This window comes from Cetorhinus maximus, chromosome 23 (assembly GCF_964194155.1).
Source record: "Cetorhinus maximus chromosome 23, sCetMax3.hap1.1, whole genome shotgun sequence".
NCBI lineage: Eukaryota > Metazoa > Chordata > Chondrichthyes > Lamniformes > Cetorhinidae > Cetorhinus > Cetorhinus maximus.
This window is the reverse complement of record NC_135901.1, coordinates 994,853-1,010,805: the sequence shown is the minus strand read 5'-3', so window position 1 is coordinate 1,010,805 and position 15,953 is coordinate 994,853. Positions and strand designations below refer to the sequence as shown.

The 15,953-nt window shown below is 44.0% G+C and overlaps 2 non-coding genes across 2 annotated transcripts; both read left to right on the top strand.

Moving 5' to 3' along the window:
- The first annotated feature begins 7,099 nt into the window (after positions 1-7,099).
- Positions 7,100-7,181, top strand: trnal-uaa (transfer RNA leucine (anticodon UAA)). Its single transcript has one exon. It is a non-coding gene; the product is annotated as a tRNA-Leu (tRNA).
- Positions 7,182-9,408: 2,227 nt separating this feature from the next.
- On the top strand, positions 9,409-9,490 carry trnas-cga (transfer RNA serine (anticodon CGA)). The gene has a single exon. It is a non-coding gene; the product is annotated as a tRNA-Ser (tRNA).
- Positions 9,491-15,953: the final 6,463 nt, after the last annotated feature.

The window sequence follows — 15,953 nt, the reverse complement described above, 5'->3', positions numbered from 1 at the left end:
AGCCTAACCATTGGAATCCTCCAAGCATTCTGGTAGATCAACCATGCCCTGTTCCCTAAGCAAATATGTATTCTGTAAGGTTTCATTCCCAGGACAAAATTATTGCAAACCAAATGAACGAAACGAACTATTTCAGCATGTGATCCTGGCAGGGCTCTGTTTAACTGTAACAATCATTTTCTTCTGTGATATAACACCCTCGATTAACGAGTTGTGGAGCAAATGTAATTAGATTGTGTAAATACCTTAGAAATAATGAGATGTTTGATCAGAAAAATGAGCACTTTCGTCAATTCGACATGAAATCAAGAGAAAAGGTAAATAATGTTCATATGCATAGCTATGTAGGGGACCCAGGTCTAAATCTTCATGGCATTGAGTGAGGGAAACAGTATTATTTAAGGCAAACTAGGCATGGAATCTGTAGAAACTCCTTTTTCTAAAGGGAATTGTGCAATTAATTGATATTCAGAAAAATAACAGGTTTCCTAAAAGAGAGAAGGAAACTGTGATTAATTGGTTTGCTCTTTAAAAAAGCTGACAGAGACAGGATGTTGGAAGGGCCATGGTATGGATACGTGGTGTTTTGCCATTTTATGATGACCTTGTTATATGAGTCTGTCTGCAGCATTCCAAATTCTAGCAGCTGAATTCCATTTCTCCCAAAGAGCCAGAAAGCTGCTGCGTGACAGCACAGTTTACCATTCCACATAGGCTCACTGCCGCCAAAGTCATGCCATGTTTCTGTAGTGTAGTGGTTATCACGTTCGCCTCACATGTGAACGGGCCCCCGTTCGAAATCAGGCAGAAACATTATCCAAGCTCGCTAATTTTGTGAGAGGGAAATTTGCGCAATTCAGGTTTGTTGATTAATGTTACCTGAATCTCGCATGCTCCAGGCATGGTTCTCTTGCTCTTACCCTGGCCTTAAAATGAATGCAGTAAAATCAGAAACGCTGAAATTTCATGACACACTGAGTAGAAATAGGTGTTCGTTTTTTGACTCGGCATGCATTTTAGCAGTTCGTCCAAGCAGCAACAGAATTTAGTGGGTTTCGATGCAGATTTACATTGTTACTCACCGTCTCAAAGATGTCTCATACTAAGATAAAAGCAAAATACTGCGGATTCTGGAAATCTCGAACAAAAACAAAAATACCTGGAAAAACTCAGCAGGTCTGGCAGCATCTGCGGAGAGGGAAACAGTTAACGTTTCGATTCCCTATGACTCTTCAACAGAACTAAGGAAAAATAGAAAAGAGGTGAAATATAAGCTGGTTGAAGGGGGGGTGGGACAGGCAGAGCTGGATAGAGGGCCAGTGATAGGTGGAGATAGCCAAAAGATGTCATAGACAAAAGGACAAACAGGTGTTGATGGTGGTGATATTAGGAAAGAAATGTGATGATGGGGACATTAAGGATAGAAAGCAGGACGAGCAAGGTACATATAGCCCTAGTGGGGGTGGGGGTGGTGGGGGGGATCGAAAAAGACTAAAAGGTAGAGATAAAACAATGGATGGAAATACATTTAAAAATAATGGAAATAGGTGGGAAAAGAAAAATCTATATAAATTATTGATAAAAGGCGTATCGGAAAGGGGGTGGGATGGAGGAGCGAGTTCATGATCTAAAATTGTTGAACTCAATATTCAGTCCGGAAGGCTGTAAAATGCCTAGTCGGAAGATGAGGTGCTGTTCCTCCAGTTTGCGTTGAGCTTCACTGGAACATTGCAGCAGGCCAAGGACGGACATGTGGGCATGAGAGCAGGGTGGTATGTCAAAATGGCAAGCGACAGGGAGCTCTGGGTCATGATTGCGGACCGACCAAAGGTGTTCTGCAAAGCGGCCACCCAGTCTGCGTTAGGTCTCTCCAATGTAGAGGAAACCGCATTGGGAGCAGCGAATGCAGTAGACTAAATTGAGGGAAGTGCAAGTGAAATGCTGCTTCACTTGAAAGGAGTGTTTCATACTAAAGTGCGCTCATAAGGACAGGCGCAAGCGATGCTGTAATTGAACCAGAGGAAATGACATTATCACTCCTTTAAATAATCGGTCTTCAGAATAGAGTATCAGGAAAAACGACCCGGCGAGGTGTGGAAACCGAGGCGCAGTGCAGATCTGCTGGCTTCCCTCCTGTCTTCTACATGATCTTAAACATCTGTTTCATTATTTTATCCTATTTTACAGACCAAGTGATCGGTTGAATTTTGGGCACTGTAGATTTTCATCAGCTCTTTATTGAAATCTCTGTATTCCGAATTTAAAATGTGTCCTCTTGGTGACTCTAAAAATGAAATACCTTCAGTATGTTTCCGAGTTTGTAACTGAGACAATCATGGATGGTATTTCTGGCTTCCTGTTTGAAATTTTCGAGATAACTATGGCTGTATTCTAATTGTAGCTTATAATTGCCCTGTAGTTTGAATTCCCCGTGTAAATAAATAACTTTTCTCATTCCTCATTCACAATTATCCCCTTCCCTTAATGTTGAGCTCCTGTTTTCTCTTTCTGGTGTCTGTTACTATTATACATACAGTTGGCAGCTCAGAGGGAATGTGTTCTGTTCTGAATGTGACGCTCATATTCACTTCAGTTAACTTTAAAATAAACTGTTCTGTAAAACGTTCTCTGAAATTGTTAATAAATCATTACTGTGAAACGAACTATGGTTCTGACGAAATCCTTTCTCCAAGGCCCATTGACACCACTCCACCTTCCCTATTACACGGTTTCCCCCTCTCCCCCACCCCACCCCACCACCACCACCACCACCACCGCCCCCATTTCCAGACAGGTATTTTTCACCAGTCCTGTCTGGGATGTGGGGGTGTGTTTGAATTGAAGACCCGTCCGTGAAAGAGTCACTCCGCCACCCAGCGACTCATTCGTGTTAGTACATCTTTCCCTAAGAGCGAGGGGAGCCTCAGTCATATTCTGGTCTGTCAGCTAATTGTAAACAGCAGGACTCTGCTTCATCAGAGGCCGATGCAGGGCAGTACGTGGAGAAAGAAAGCTTCCTTTACACTGTCCCATCAAGCACTCCCAGGGTCTGTGCAGTAGGGGTTAGATAGAGAATAAAAGTTTTTTTCTCTTTATCCTTTAATGAAATGTGGGTGTCACTGCCCACCGCCCTGAACAGCCCGGCTTCCGAGGCCATTTCAGAGGGCAGTGAAGTCACATTGCTGTGGACCTGGAATCACATGTCGGCCAGGCTGGGTGAAGGTGGCAGATTTCCTTCACTAAAGGACAGTAGTGAAGCAGTTGGGTTTTTACGACAATTGGTGATTATTGCCATGGCCACCATTACTGAGTCCAGTTTTCAATGTGGAGAAATGTCGATGACAACTGGGAGCCCAGCGGAAGTGATGCCGTCACAGAATGCTAGCCGCTACTTCAGTTACACATTAGAAAACCACACTGTGGTTAATTTTGGACACTGTAGATTTTCATCAGCTCTTTATTGAAATCTCTGTATTCCGAATTTAAAATGTGTCCTCTTGGTGACTCTAAAAATGAAATACCTTCAGTTTGTTTCCGAGTTTGTAACTGAGACAATCATGGATGGTATTTATTAATTGAATTCACATGCCAGCAGCTGCTATGTTGGGATTTGAACCCAAGCCCCCAGAGCATTCGCCTGGACTCTCTGTACCTTGTCCAATTAAACACTCACAAGGCAGAGACGTCACAGTCCATCTTCTCAAGACAATTAGGGATGGGCAATATATGCTGACCCAGGCAGCCACTTCCACATCGTATAAATGAATAACAAGAAATACACACATACCGCACAGAGAGCATTTAGTACAAACCCAGGGATGATTCCGAGAGGCTGGAGCCGATCTGACACAGACACATTTTCAAGCAGTAATCCTGAAGTTATTACCACAGTTTGGGGTTTAATAGGAACACCCTGCGGCCTGCCTGATGCAACAAACAACTGAACTCACAGACCATCACCCCAGGGATCCTCTCTCATTGCTCCATTCCCTCTGTGACCATCCTCCTGAACTCACTGACCATCACCCCAGGGATCCTCTCTCCCTGCTCCATTCCCTCTGATACCATCTTCCTGAACTCACTGACCATCACCCCATGGATCCTCTCTCCCTGCTGCACTCCCTCTAATACCATCCCCCTGAGCTCACTGACCATCACCCCAGGGATCCTCTCTCCCTGCTCCATTCACTCTGATATCATCCTCCTGAACTCACTGACCAGCACCCCAGGATTCCTCTCTCCCTGCTCCATTCCCTCTGATACCATCCTCCTGAACTCACTGAACATCACCTCAGGGATTCTCTCTCCCTGCTCCATTCCCCCTGATACCATCCTCCTGAACTCACTGAACATCACCCCAGGGATCCTCGCTCCCTGCTCAATTTCCTCTGATACCATCTCCCTGAACTCTCACTGAACATCACCCCAGGTACCCTCTTTCCCTGCTCCATTCCCTCTGATGCCATCCTCCTGATCACTGAACATCACCCCGGGATTTCGCTGCATCTCCTCAGAGACCCGTTCATTAGCACCCACCACCACCCCCCCCCACCCCCCACCCCCCACCCCCCACCCCCACCCCCCACCCCCCACCCCCACCCCTGACGGGAATATCAACAGAGATTTCTGGTCAGCCCCCATATCTTCCAACATTTTCCTTCTGATGCAGAGCCGTTTTTCCTTTAAAATCCTGGAGTTCAGGCGCTTGTTGATGAACATTGTAAGATTAAGGGAGGGAAAAATTGCTGGCTCACCTGAAGGGCTCGGAATGATATTTAAGAAAGGGTAGTGTTAGTGTTTAATCTGTTTCTCTCTCCCACTCTCTCCCACTCGACTGTTCAGGACATCTCTCCACTCTATGCTGCATTTATAATTAACCTCCACCGCTGCACTTCCCAGTTTCTCGGTCCTTTCCCCAGTCTCGGACATTCTCAGTGGGCGCACGGCACCATTAAGGTGCCAAGGGGTCACAGTGCTGAGTCAGGATCACAGGCGGCTCAAACTTCACTGCTCAGCAGAGACTGGAGATAGCCCATGATCTCCCGCACCTGAATCAATGCGGGTAATAACCAATCACCGTCCAATGGCGTGCGGAAAGCATTGTGGCGTCATCCACTGCCGGGCCAATTGGCGTCAGCCATGTTTGTGTTTCGTCGCACCTTGCTCATATCTGCGGTTAATTGATAAGAAAAATGACGTCAGTTCTTTTCAGAACAATCAGCCAACCTGATCGCTCATTGGACCATGAAATGCAATGATTCCGAGAGTCCACTATTTAATCTTCTGTTCCATAACAGCGTCAGTTTATGGTTATAAATGTAGCATCATGTGCGATGCAGTGTCATGACACAGTAAAGTTTCCTTCAATCCCCAGCTGAGCTGTCCTAGCCGATGATGTAGGCCAGGCGGACCAAATCCACCAAGGAAACGTGGCCACGCTATCACAACGGTTTTACAATTTGTATTAATTACGAGAAGATTTGTGCACTGAATTCAGAAGTAATGAGTCCACTAACACCTTTAGAGATTTTAAAACAAAGTTAAAACATTTATTGACAAAAGGAATGATTTCAAACACATGCATAAGATTACAGTTACTTAATACTATAACAAATCCCAAAACCCCTAATTAACCTCACTCCCAACTATTCACCCTCTTTAGGGCAGCAGTCCAAAATAGCTTTAAAATTTAAATAGCAAGCAAGCATATTTACCACAGCGCCTACTCGACAGTGGAATTCCAAAGGCTATCCTCCACCTTTGGTTACTGGACACAGCAGGCGTCTGCTAAAGTGGCTGGAGGCTTCCCCAAGGTTGTTTTGCACAGTCCTATTAGATCTTACATGGCCCCCCAACATCGCCTTCCATTCCTCTTCATATATGTTTCTCTCTCTTTAATCCGTAAATGTGGAAATTTACTTTTCCCATGGATACAAAAAATTTTCATGTTGCTAACATGCTCAGTACCTTTGGGAAAATAAATACACTACTTGGCCTTTCTTACCTTGCTTCACTTATCTAAAAATGCGAATTTCCTTCACACTATACGTGCTAAGACCTCATCCATGTTCACTCAATAGCATTTAAAATACCCTTTGCCCCTAATTTTATTTATATAATTTGAAGCTTGCAGTCTATCTGGCCCTAATTCAATTAAATCACACAGACAGAACCATACACTCACCACCATAAACCTACTTTACAATAGACCACAATAACATAATGAAAAGATCTGTTAGTTTCCCGACACAGCTCTGACCTGTGACACCGCTGAACTGTCTGCTCTGTAAGTTTGGTCAAAGGTGGAGCCCTTGAGCGACTCCAGGTGGAATTCTGTCTGTGAAATATCGACTCTAAATGAAAATATTCGCGAATATCTCTGGATTGTCATTATGGCAGATTAATATGTTTTTATTGTATTGATTGCATTATTATTGTAACTGTTTCCCTTTTTGTACCGTTTCTTTATATTGATTCTAAGATTATTTTAATACCGGTTATCTTGATACCAGTTGTGTCACTTCCACAAATTAAATGGAACTTCACACGGTGCAATGGTGTGCTCCAGTTCTCTTAATATATTCAGAGAATTAATTTCTATTCGCAGCTTTGAATCCTATATTTTCTCATGAATTGGATGTGTGCACGCAGTTGAACAATTTTTATTCTCATTGTGTTTGACATTAATATTTAAACGTCTGTTTGTGTGAGAACATACTGGACAACAGATGGCTGACAAAGTTTGGGGAATATTTTCATCAGATCAAAGCGCACAATCCGGAATTGTGACGACAATGGAAGTAGGAAGGGAAGAGGGTGAGGAAGAGACTTTTGTCGTTGCCGGATGATGTCAAACCACCAAGTTTTCAGTTAATATCGGAACACACTCACCACTTATGCCACAAAGACGAGGTACAGCAGAGGAATCAAGGGCTAAAGGGATCGGCTGGGAAATTGGTGTTGAGGCCCAGGATCCTCCGTGATCTTATGAAGTAGCTGAGCAAGCTCCAGGGGCCTTTTGGCAGACTCCTGGTCTGATTTCTTATGTTCTCATTCAGTGCCGATACCAGTCATGACGATGATTGGCTGTAAGCACCGTGGTAGTGTGGCCGAGCGGTCTAAGGCGCTGGACTTAAGTTCCAGTCTCTAACGAGACGTGGTTTCGAATCCCACCACTACCAGACGATAATTCTGGGGACTTTGTGCAAATCGCTTTCCTGCTAAAATTAATAGCAGGAAAGTGAGCGGTGTTTCCGATGGGTCGGAATTCCGAGGAGAGAAAATGTGAATGTGAATATAAATTACAGGGCGGCTGGGAAAAGGCCGGCATTGTGAGACTAGTTGAGTTGCTCCTCCAAAGAGCCAACATGACGGGCCGAATGACCTCCTTCTCTTCTGTAATCATTCTGTGATTTTATATGACCCCGACTGGTGAGCGCATAGGGTCTGTAGGCGAAAGCGGAGTGGTTAAGGTGATGGATTGTCCCCACCCAGGGTACCATCCTGCCGACCATACTTCTCATTCCTGATTTTAACCAGGCGCCTGCAGATACAGAACTAATTATCTGTTCAATGGAATAAAAAACACAGCCAAACACTTTGGTTTTTTCCTATTGCCGTTCATCTACAAGCACTTACGGAATTTGCTGTCGGATTTGTGAAAACAAAACTTAACCAATTTGTGATATCTTTGTGGTCTCTGTCACTCTCGGTCTTATATGTATGTATGTGTTCCTGTGTGTGTGTCAATGCGCTTCAGTTCCCCACTTTTACCAATCAAAACTTTATTTATATTAGTTGAGTAGCTTCATATTAAAATCGGACAAACAAAAAAGAGCAGCTTTAAAACATGCAAGAGGGGAATTCCGGCTCTATTTGTTTTTGAATGGAGACTGCTCAGCGCCTAAGTGCCCGTATGTTACAAAGTGGGGGATGATTGACATTTACACTGAGCAACATTAAATCAGACAGAAACCGAGTCCTTGTGGTGGAGGAGTTAAGGCAATGGACACACCGAGAGAATGAATTTGTAAATATAAATAGTCCAAACTGAAATCCCTCAGACCTTAGGAACTGTTTCTACTGCGGCCATATCTCTGAAGGAATAGGAAAATTAAAGTTCAATTCCAAATGTTATAATCACCTGGAAAGGCTGAACAGTCTGAAGCTCTTTACTCTAGAAAAGGGAAGGCTGAACGCGGGCCTTATAGAAATGGAATGCTTTGTCCCTGTTTTGTCAAGGATTCTACCTGCTGAATCTGATCAAACAAATAATGAAAAGTTTAGAAACATAGAATGAAATGTTTACATTGAGGTGTAGTTCTTAAGATCACATTTTGTCATTTGCTCGATCAGCATTTTTGTCGAACTGTCTCTCTGTGTCATTAAATTACAACACTGACTACACTTCAAAAGCATTCCATCGGCTGTACAGCACTTTCTGTTGCCCTGAGTTCGTGAAAGGCTCTGTTTAAATGTAAGTCTTTTATTCTCTTCTTCTTTTCCGTCTTTCAATCTAAGTTATCAATGGTGACGTGTATCTGTTCCTTTCAGTGTCGAGCCAACTCTGTTTCTATCTGTCTCTCTTTGTCTCCGTATATCTGTTTTCGCCCCCACAGTCTCCCTGTCTCTGTCTCGGTCTCCTTTACCTCTTTGCAAAGTGTGAAATTCTGAGACAGTTTGTGAGTGTTCATGGTGAGAGGCTGTTTTCCCCCCGGCTGGAGCGCCTAGAACTGGGCTCACATTCTGCGGATAATGTGTCAGCCATTTAGGACTGAGTTGAGGAGACATTTCTTCACTCAAAGGGTTGTGAATCTTTGGAGTACTGTAGCCCAGACATCTGCAGATCCTCAGTCGGCGAGTACATTGAAGGTTAAGATGGATTGATTTTTTGATTCTAAGGAAATAAAGGGATAGATCGATGGGGTAGAAATTAGTGTTGAGGTTGGCAATCCGCCATGATCTAAATAAGTGGCGGAGCAGGTTCGAGGCACCTGAAAGCTGCTTCCTGCTCTTTTCCTTACTATCTATATTTCAATGGAAATACCAGGTAAGGTAAAAGGCGTCCATTATGTTATTGTGGCCGAGCGGTCTTAAATGCTGTGTTTAAAAACCACCCTTTTGTTGGGGGTGGGCACGAATCCCACTGTTTCAATGAGCTGGTATTCGCGCCGTGTTACGAAATCTTTAGACGGGGAAGCTTCAGTTGAAGTGGAGTGTGCGGTGTTTTATTTTGATGGGAAGAACAAGGAGAGACAATACAAATATGAATTTCTGTGGGGGAAAAGGAGCCTGTGTGGAACCAGCTGATTGGATCTTCCAAAGATCTGGCACGAATATGACCTGGCGAATGTCTTCCTGCTCTGCTGTAGCCACCTATTATTTTATATGAATGATCTAAGCACACTCGTAGTCGTGGCCGAGTGGTTAAGGCGATGGATTCGAAATCCATTAGGGTCTTCCTACATAGGTTCGAATCCTGCCGACTACGTTTCCTCATTATTCCCGATTTCAACCAAATAAAACTATTGGTCAATTGTAGAAAATAAACTCTCCAGCGTTTTCCTATTTCCGTTCATCTGCCACATCTCAAGGTGTGTGGACATCTCAGAAGGTTTTGGGGTTCTGGGAGACTAAAGAGAAAGAGAGGGTCAAGGACATGGAGGGATTTGAAAACAAACAGGAGAATTTTAAACTAAAGATAGCACTTGTCCAGGAGCCAATGTAGGTCAGAAAGCACAGGGGTGATAGGGGAATGGGACTTGCTGCGAGTTTAGACACGGGCAGCAGAGTTTTGAATGACCTCAAGTTTACAGCGGGTAGAATGTCCACTCACATTCCAGAACTCACATCCTGGTGGATCCGCGCTGCCGTGTTTCCAAAATCAATGCTGACCCTTATCAGGTGCCATTCTCAGAACTATACACAGTGCTCCAGTAAAAGCAGCCCCATTCTCACCCATATTCTGCCTTGTACCAATATCGTTGTAGCCAGTGCTTTGCAACCGATCTCAGCCTTTCTCTTTTATTCTTTTACTTTCCAGCCCGATATCTACATTTGTTCTCGACCTGTTGCACATGTGACATTTTCATTTCTGATACGGAGCTTCAGTTCCAACTCCACTGACTCGGGCAAGCTGTAACACATTTTCTGTTTTCAATCAGTAACTTAATAAAGTCGTTTTAACAAGAGAATTAAGCGGCTAGCTTCTGGCCGGGATGCAAACCCAGGCCGCAGCGGTGAGATCGCCGAATCCTAACCACTGGACTACCAAGGAAGCTGCTTGCTGCGCTTGCATCTCGGGATATCCACGCGGCTTTTGCCATTTTCTTCATTCTGGACCATTTTCACGTGGGCGAAGTTTCTCCGACAAAATGTCATGTTGAGATAGGACACAAATTATTTCTTCAGCCAATGAAAATCAACGTAGCCTTGGCTGGAACATGAAATCGACAGCGTGGTGAAATAGTCCCTAAGCTGTGAATTACAAAATTCCATTTCCAAAACCCACCAATCTAATCACTGCGGCTCCTGTGAAACTGACAAGGCAGCGCACGGCAGATATTCATCACTAAAAGCAACTGATAGACATCAAATTCTTCACTTTCACGTCACATTTTTTAACTCGTATTCTCCATCTCAGACATTTCCAGTTCAAAAAGATACAAAAGGAATCTTTCCAATCTGCTTTTTCTCTCTGAACCATTTTAATATGAAGCTACAAAACTAAAGTGAATGTAGTTGTAAAGCGTGAAGTGAATGCGATGGTAAAAATTCGTTCACCTGCGTGTGGAACTGAGCCGCATTGATACATTCCGGATCCTAACCACTCGCTGTGCAACATAAATCTGTACGCTTTATTTCCTGTTGCCTCTCCTCTCCGACCAAAATGAATCACTTCACACTTCCTTACGTTAAATTTCAGCTGCCACTTGTCCGTCCAAATGGATTTGTTTAAGAGCCCGAAAGGGAAACCAACTCAAACTAGAAATGGAAGCGTGAGAATGAAAGAAGAGAAGTGACGGGTTTTGTAGATCCCGGAGTAAAGAGACTCCAGGATCAAAATAAATCAAAATACTGCGGATGCTGCAAATCTGAAACAAAAACAGAAAATGCTGGAAAAACTCAGCCGATCTGTCAGCAGCTGTGGAGAAAGAAACAGAGTTAACGTTTCGAGTCTGTATTTTTGGGTCATTGGGACTGATTGGAATGCTCTTTGCAAAAAGCTGCCATAGACACGATGGGCCGAATTGTCTCCTCATGTGCTGTACCATTTTATGGCAACATTATTAAATCAGTCTGTCTCCAGCATTCCTAATGATAGCAGCTGAATTCCATTTCTTCAAAACAAAAACCCAAAGTGCTGCTGCATGGCCGCACAGGTTACCGTTTCAGCTAAGACCATTGAGGATTCGGCAGTGCAGGGTTTCTCTAGCGTCGTGGCCCTAACACGCAAATAGTCTCCCGGTTCGAAACCCGGGAAAATGTTACCGAAATCCGCACGTTTGAGTGCACTTGCGTAATACGGTCACGTGACAATTGGTCTTCTCGAAATACTAAAGAACATCCCACAAATAAAACAAAAGTGACATTTTATCGCACCCGATGTAGTAAAGGTTGTAAAACACTTTCTACTGTCACTCGACAGACATATTAACAGTTCGTTCAGTTAGCAAAATAAATGAATCTGTTTATTGCTGTAGGTTAACATACTTACTCATCGTCTCAAAGATGAAGAACAGTAGTAATGTGTGCTCCAAAAGACAGACGAAAGCGATATTGTAATTGAAACAGAAGAAATAGCAGACACGCTACATCATCACTTTGTATCGGTCTTCAGCAGAGGAAGAGGAAAAACTGCCAGGGTGCGATAAAATGTCCGAGGAAACCGAGGCTCAGTGCAGGCATGGTGAAATCCCTCCTTTCTTATTCAGCCTGGAAAGAAGAGACATGAACGGGATTTAGGCGCCAGAATGTAAAAGATGCCATGAGCCTATTTGAAAGAAGAGCAGGGGAGTTCTCCCCGCTTCCTGGTCAAATTTATCCCTCAATCAACGTCACAAAGACACATTCTCCGCTCATTATGACATTATTGTTTGTGGGAGTTTGCTGAGCGGTGATTGGCTACCGGGTTTCCTACATCACAATGACGACACTTCACAATGTCCTTCATTGACTGGAAAGCGATTTGAGACGTCCGCTGGTCGGGAAAGGTGCTATATAAATGCAAGCCTGTCTTTATTTAAATATCAAAAACGCCAGTGCTCTGGTGACTGACCCTTGAGAGTGGAAACAGTTTCTCCCTAACTGCTCTATCAAACCGCCCGCCGCCGATCCCTTCCTTAGCACAGTAATTTTAAACAACACCATGAAAACTCAGTTTAACCTGCTTTGCTCTAAAGAAAACGATCCCGGCCTTTATAGTCTCTACAAAACTGAATGTGTTCACCCCTGAACATGGTGCAAGGCGGAACATTGTGACGAGATTTTGGAAAATGTTGTTCATTGGCAGGTGGAAAAATGGAGGAGGAACCAAAACAGGAAACCCAGTCTCCAGTTCTGTGAATATTTACAAACTCTTTAGGAAACGGAATCAGGGGAGAATGAAGGGTGAGCTGTCCGACTGACCAAGGCCTATCTGGAATGTTAAGCCATTCTGTCATGCAGCAGCACTCTGGGTCTCTGTTTCGGAGAAATAGAATTCAGCTGGTATTGTCAGGAATGCTGCAGACAGACTCATATAACAATGTAATCATAAAACGGCAAAGCACCATGTATCTATTCAATGGCATAAGGGGCCCTTCCATAATCTTGTCCCGATCAGCTTTTTATAAGAGCAAACGAATTAATCTCAGTTTCCATCCCTCTTTTAGTAAACCTGTTATTATTCTGAATATCAATTAATTGCACAATTCCCTTTTGAAAAAGGAGATTCTGCATATTCCATGCCTAGTTTACCTTAAGTAACACTGTTTCCCTCACCCAATGCCATGAAGATTTAGACTAGTGCTTCTTACATAGTTATGCATATGAACATTATTTACTTTTTCTATTGATTTCATATCGAATTGACAAAAGTGCTCATTTTTCTGATCAAACACCTCATTATTTCTGACTTGATTTACAGAATCTAATTACATTTGCTCCACAAGGGTGGAGCTAATCAAGGGTGTTATATCACAGTGGGAAATCAATGTTACAGTTCAACAGAGCCCTGCCAAGATCAAAAGCTGGCATAGTTTGTTTCTTTCATTTGGTTTAAAATGCATTTGTTCTGGGAAGGCAATCTTACAGAATACATATTTGTTTAGGAAAAAGTGTTGATCTGCCAGAATGTTTGGAGGATTCCAATGGTTAGACTGAGAGGTCATGTCACTTGTTACAGGAAGACAACTCTTGGTTTCCGCCTGGTGCCTCAGTTTGTTTGAATTTCAAACTACAGAATGTCTTAGGCAGCAATGCTTTCTGCTCAATCATTATGAACACACTTCTCCTCAGCAGAAGAAATTAAACAAACTTTTCTCAGCAATTCTTTACCTTATTTAACATTCAGTATTAATGTATTTGATATTGATGCCCTTGGTTAACTTGAGGCTCTCTGAAATAGACAACATCGAATTGCAAACTTGACTGGCAAGCAAAAGAATGCCAGGCACCAGGTAATGCATTTGATATGGGTCTGTTAGACAAAGGAAAGCCAATGGATGTTATCTACTTGGACTTCCAGAAGGCCTTTGACAAGGTGCCGCACAGGAGGCTGCTTAGTAAGATAAGAGCCCATGGTGTTAGTGGCAAGGTACTAGCATGGATAGAAGATTGGCTGTCTGGCAGGAGGCAGAGAGTGGGGATAAGGGGGTCCTTCTCAGGATGGTGGCCGGTGACTAGTGGAGTTCCGCAGGGGTCAGTGTTGGGACCACAACTTTTCACTTTATACATTAATGATCTAGATGAAGGAACTGAGGGCATCCTGGCTAAGTTTGCAGATGATACAAAGATAGGTGGAGGGACACGTAGTATTGAGGAGGCGGGGAGGCGGCAGAATGATTTGGACAGGTTAGGAGAATGGGCAAAGAAGTGGCAGATGGAATACAACGTGGGGAAGTGTGAGGTCATGCACTTTGGTAGGAAGAATAGAGACATAGACTCTTCTGTAAATGGGGAGAGGATTCAGAAATCTGGAGTGCAAATGGACTTGGGAGTCCTAGTCCAGGATTCTCTTAAGGTTAACTTGCAGGTTGAGTCGGTAGTTAGGAAGGCAAATGCAATGTTGGCATTTATTTTTAGAGGACTTGAATATAAAAGCAGGGATGTGCTGCTGAGGCTTTCTAAGGCTCTGGTCAGACCACATTTAGAATATTGTGAGCAATTTTGAGCCCCGTATCTCAGGAAGGATGTGCTGTCCCTGGAGAGGGTTTAGAGGAGGTTCACGAGAATGAACCCAGGAATGAAAGGCTTAACATATGAGGAACGTTTGAGGACTCTGGGTCTATACTCGATGGAGTTTAGAAGGATGAGGGGGGATCTGATTGAAACTTACAGAATACTGAAAGGCCTGGATAGAGTGGGCGTGGGGAAGATGTTTCCATTAGTAGGAGAGACTAGGACCCGAGGGCACAGCCTCAGAGTAAAGGGAAGACCTTTTAGAACAGAGATGAGGAGAAACGTCTTTAACCAGAGAGTGGTGAATCTATGGAATTCATTGCCACAGAAGGCTGTGGTGGCCAGGTCATTGAGTGTATTTAAGACCGAGATAAATAGGTTCTTGATTGGTAAGGGGATCAAAGGTTACGGGGAGAAGGCGGGAGAATAGGGTTGAGAAACTTATCAGCCATGATTGAATGGCGGAGCAGACTCGATGGGCCGAATGGCCTAATTTCTGCTTCTATGTCTTCTGGTTTAAACCGGCTCTTCATTGATCTGGGAGCTGCAGCCCCGCTCGATGCAAACTGGGGAGGGGGACCGGTCAGTTTATTTCCGGGGTTTGCGGTTTACACATGTTTCCGGAGCCTCTCGGTCCACGCGCCGGATCCATCGCTCCCTCCGCCCCGCTATCTCCACCTTTACCCATTGTGGACCCGTCTCCCCATCGCCATTACCCGCACTGCGCATGCTTCAGTCACAGCCTGGCCCCGCCCCTCCATTCACTCCGATTGGATGGAGGACCAGTCCCGCCCTCTCTTCCTATTGGTCCTGAGCTGCCGTCAATCACCCGGGCATTGTGACGGTTTCAAACGCTGAGAGCGGCCACAGACTCAGCCTGACTTGCTGATTCTTGGCAGCATTTTCTGTTTGGGAATTAGAGCTAGAGATGGATGGTCTGTTCCCCTCTGTCCGGGGGGATTCACACTCATTTCCCCAGTGCAGTGATTCTCACGTTTACTTTATATGAGAAAGTCCCCGGTTCAATCCCGGCTGGAAACTTTGTGTTTAACATTGTTACTGATGAGGAATTAACAGTGAGTTTAGTTTCATGTCGAACAGGGTGACAGTTACTGTTGTCTCATTCCAGAGAAAACTGATCCACTCTGACCCAAAAACAAAATACTGTAACACCCTAGGTGGAAATCCAACCTAGAACTAGGGGGTCACTGTTTAAAAATAAGGGGTGGCCCATTTAAGACAGAATTGAAGAGAATATTTTTCACTCAGAGGGTCATGAGTCTTTGGAATTGTCTTCCTCAAAAGGCGGTGGAGGCACAGTCTTTCAATATTTTTAAGGCAGAGCTCGGTAGATTCTTGATAAGCAAGGAGGTGAAAGGTTATCAGGGATAGGCAGGAATGTGGAGTTAAGGTTACAATTAAATCAGTTCAATTAGATCAGACTCGAGGGGCCGAGTGGCCTCGTCCTGCCCCTAATTCGTATATTTGTTTGACCTCAAAACAAAAAATATTGGAAACTCTGAGCAGGTCAAACAGCATCTACAGAGAGGGAAACAGAGTGAATGCTTCAGGTC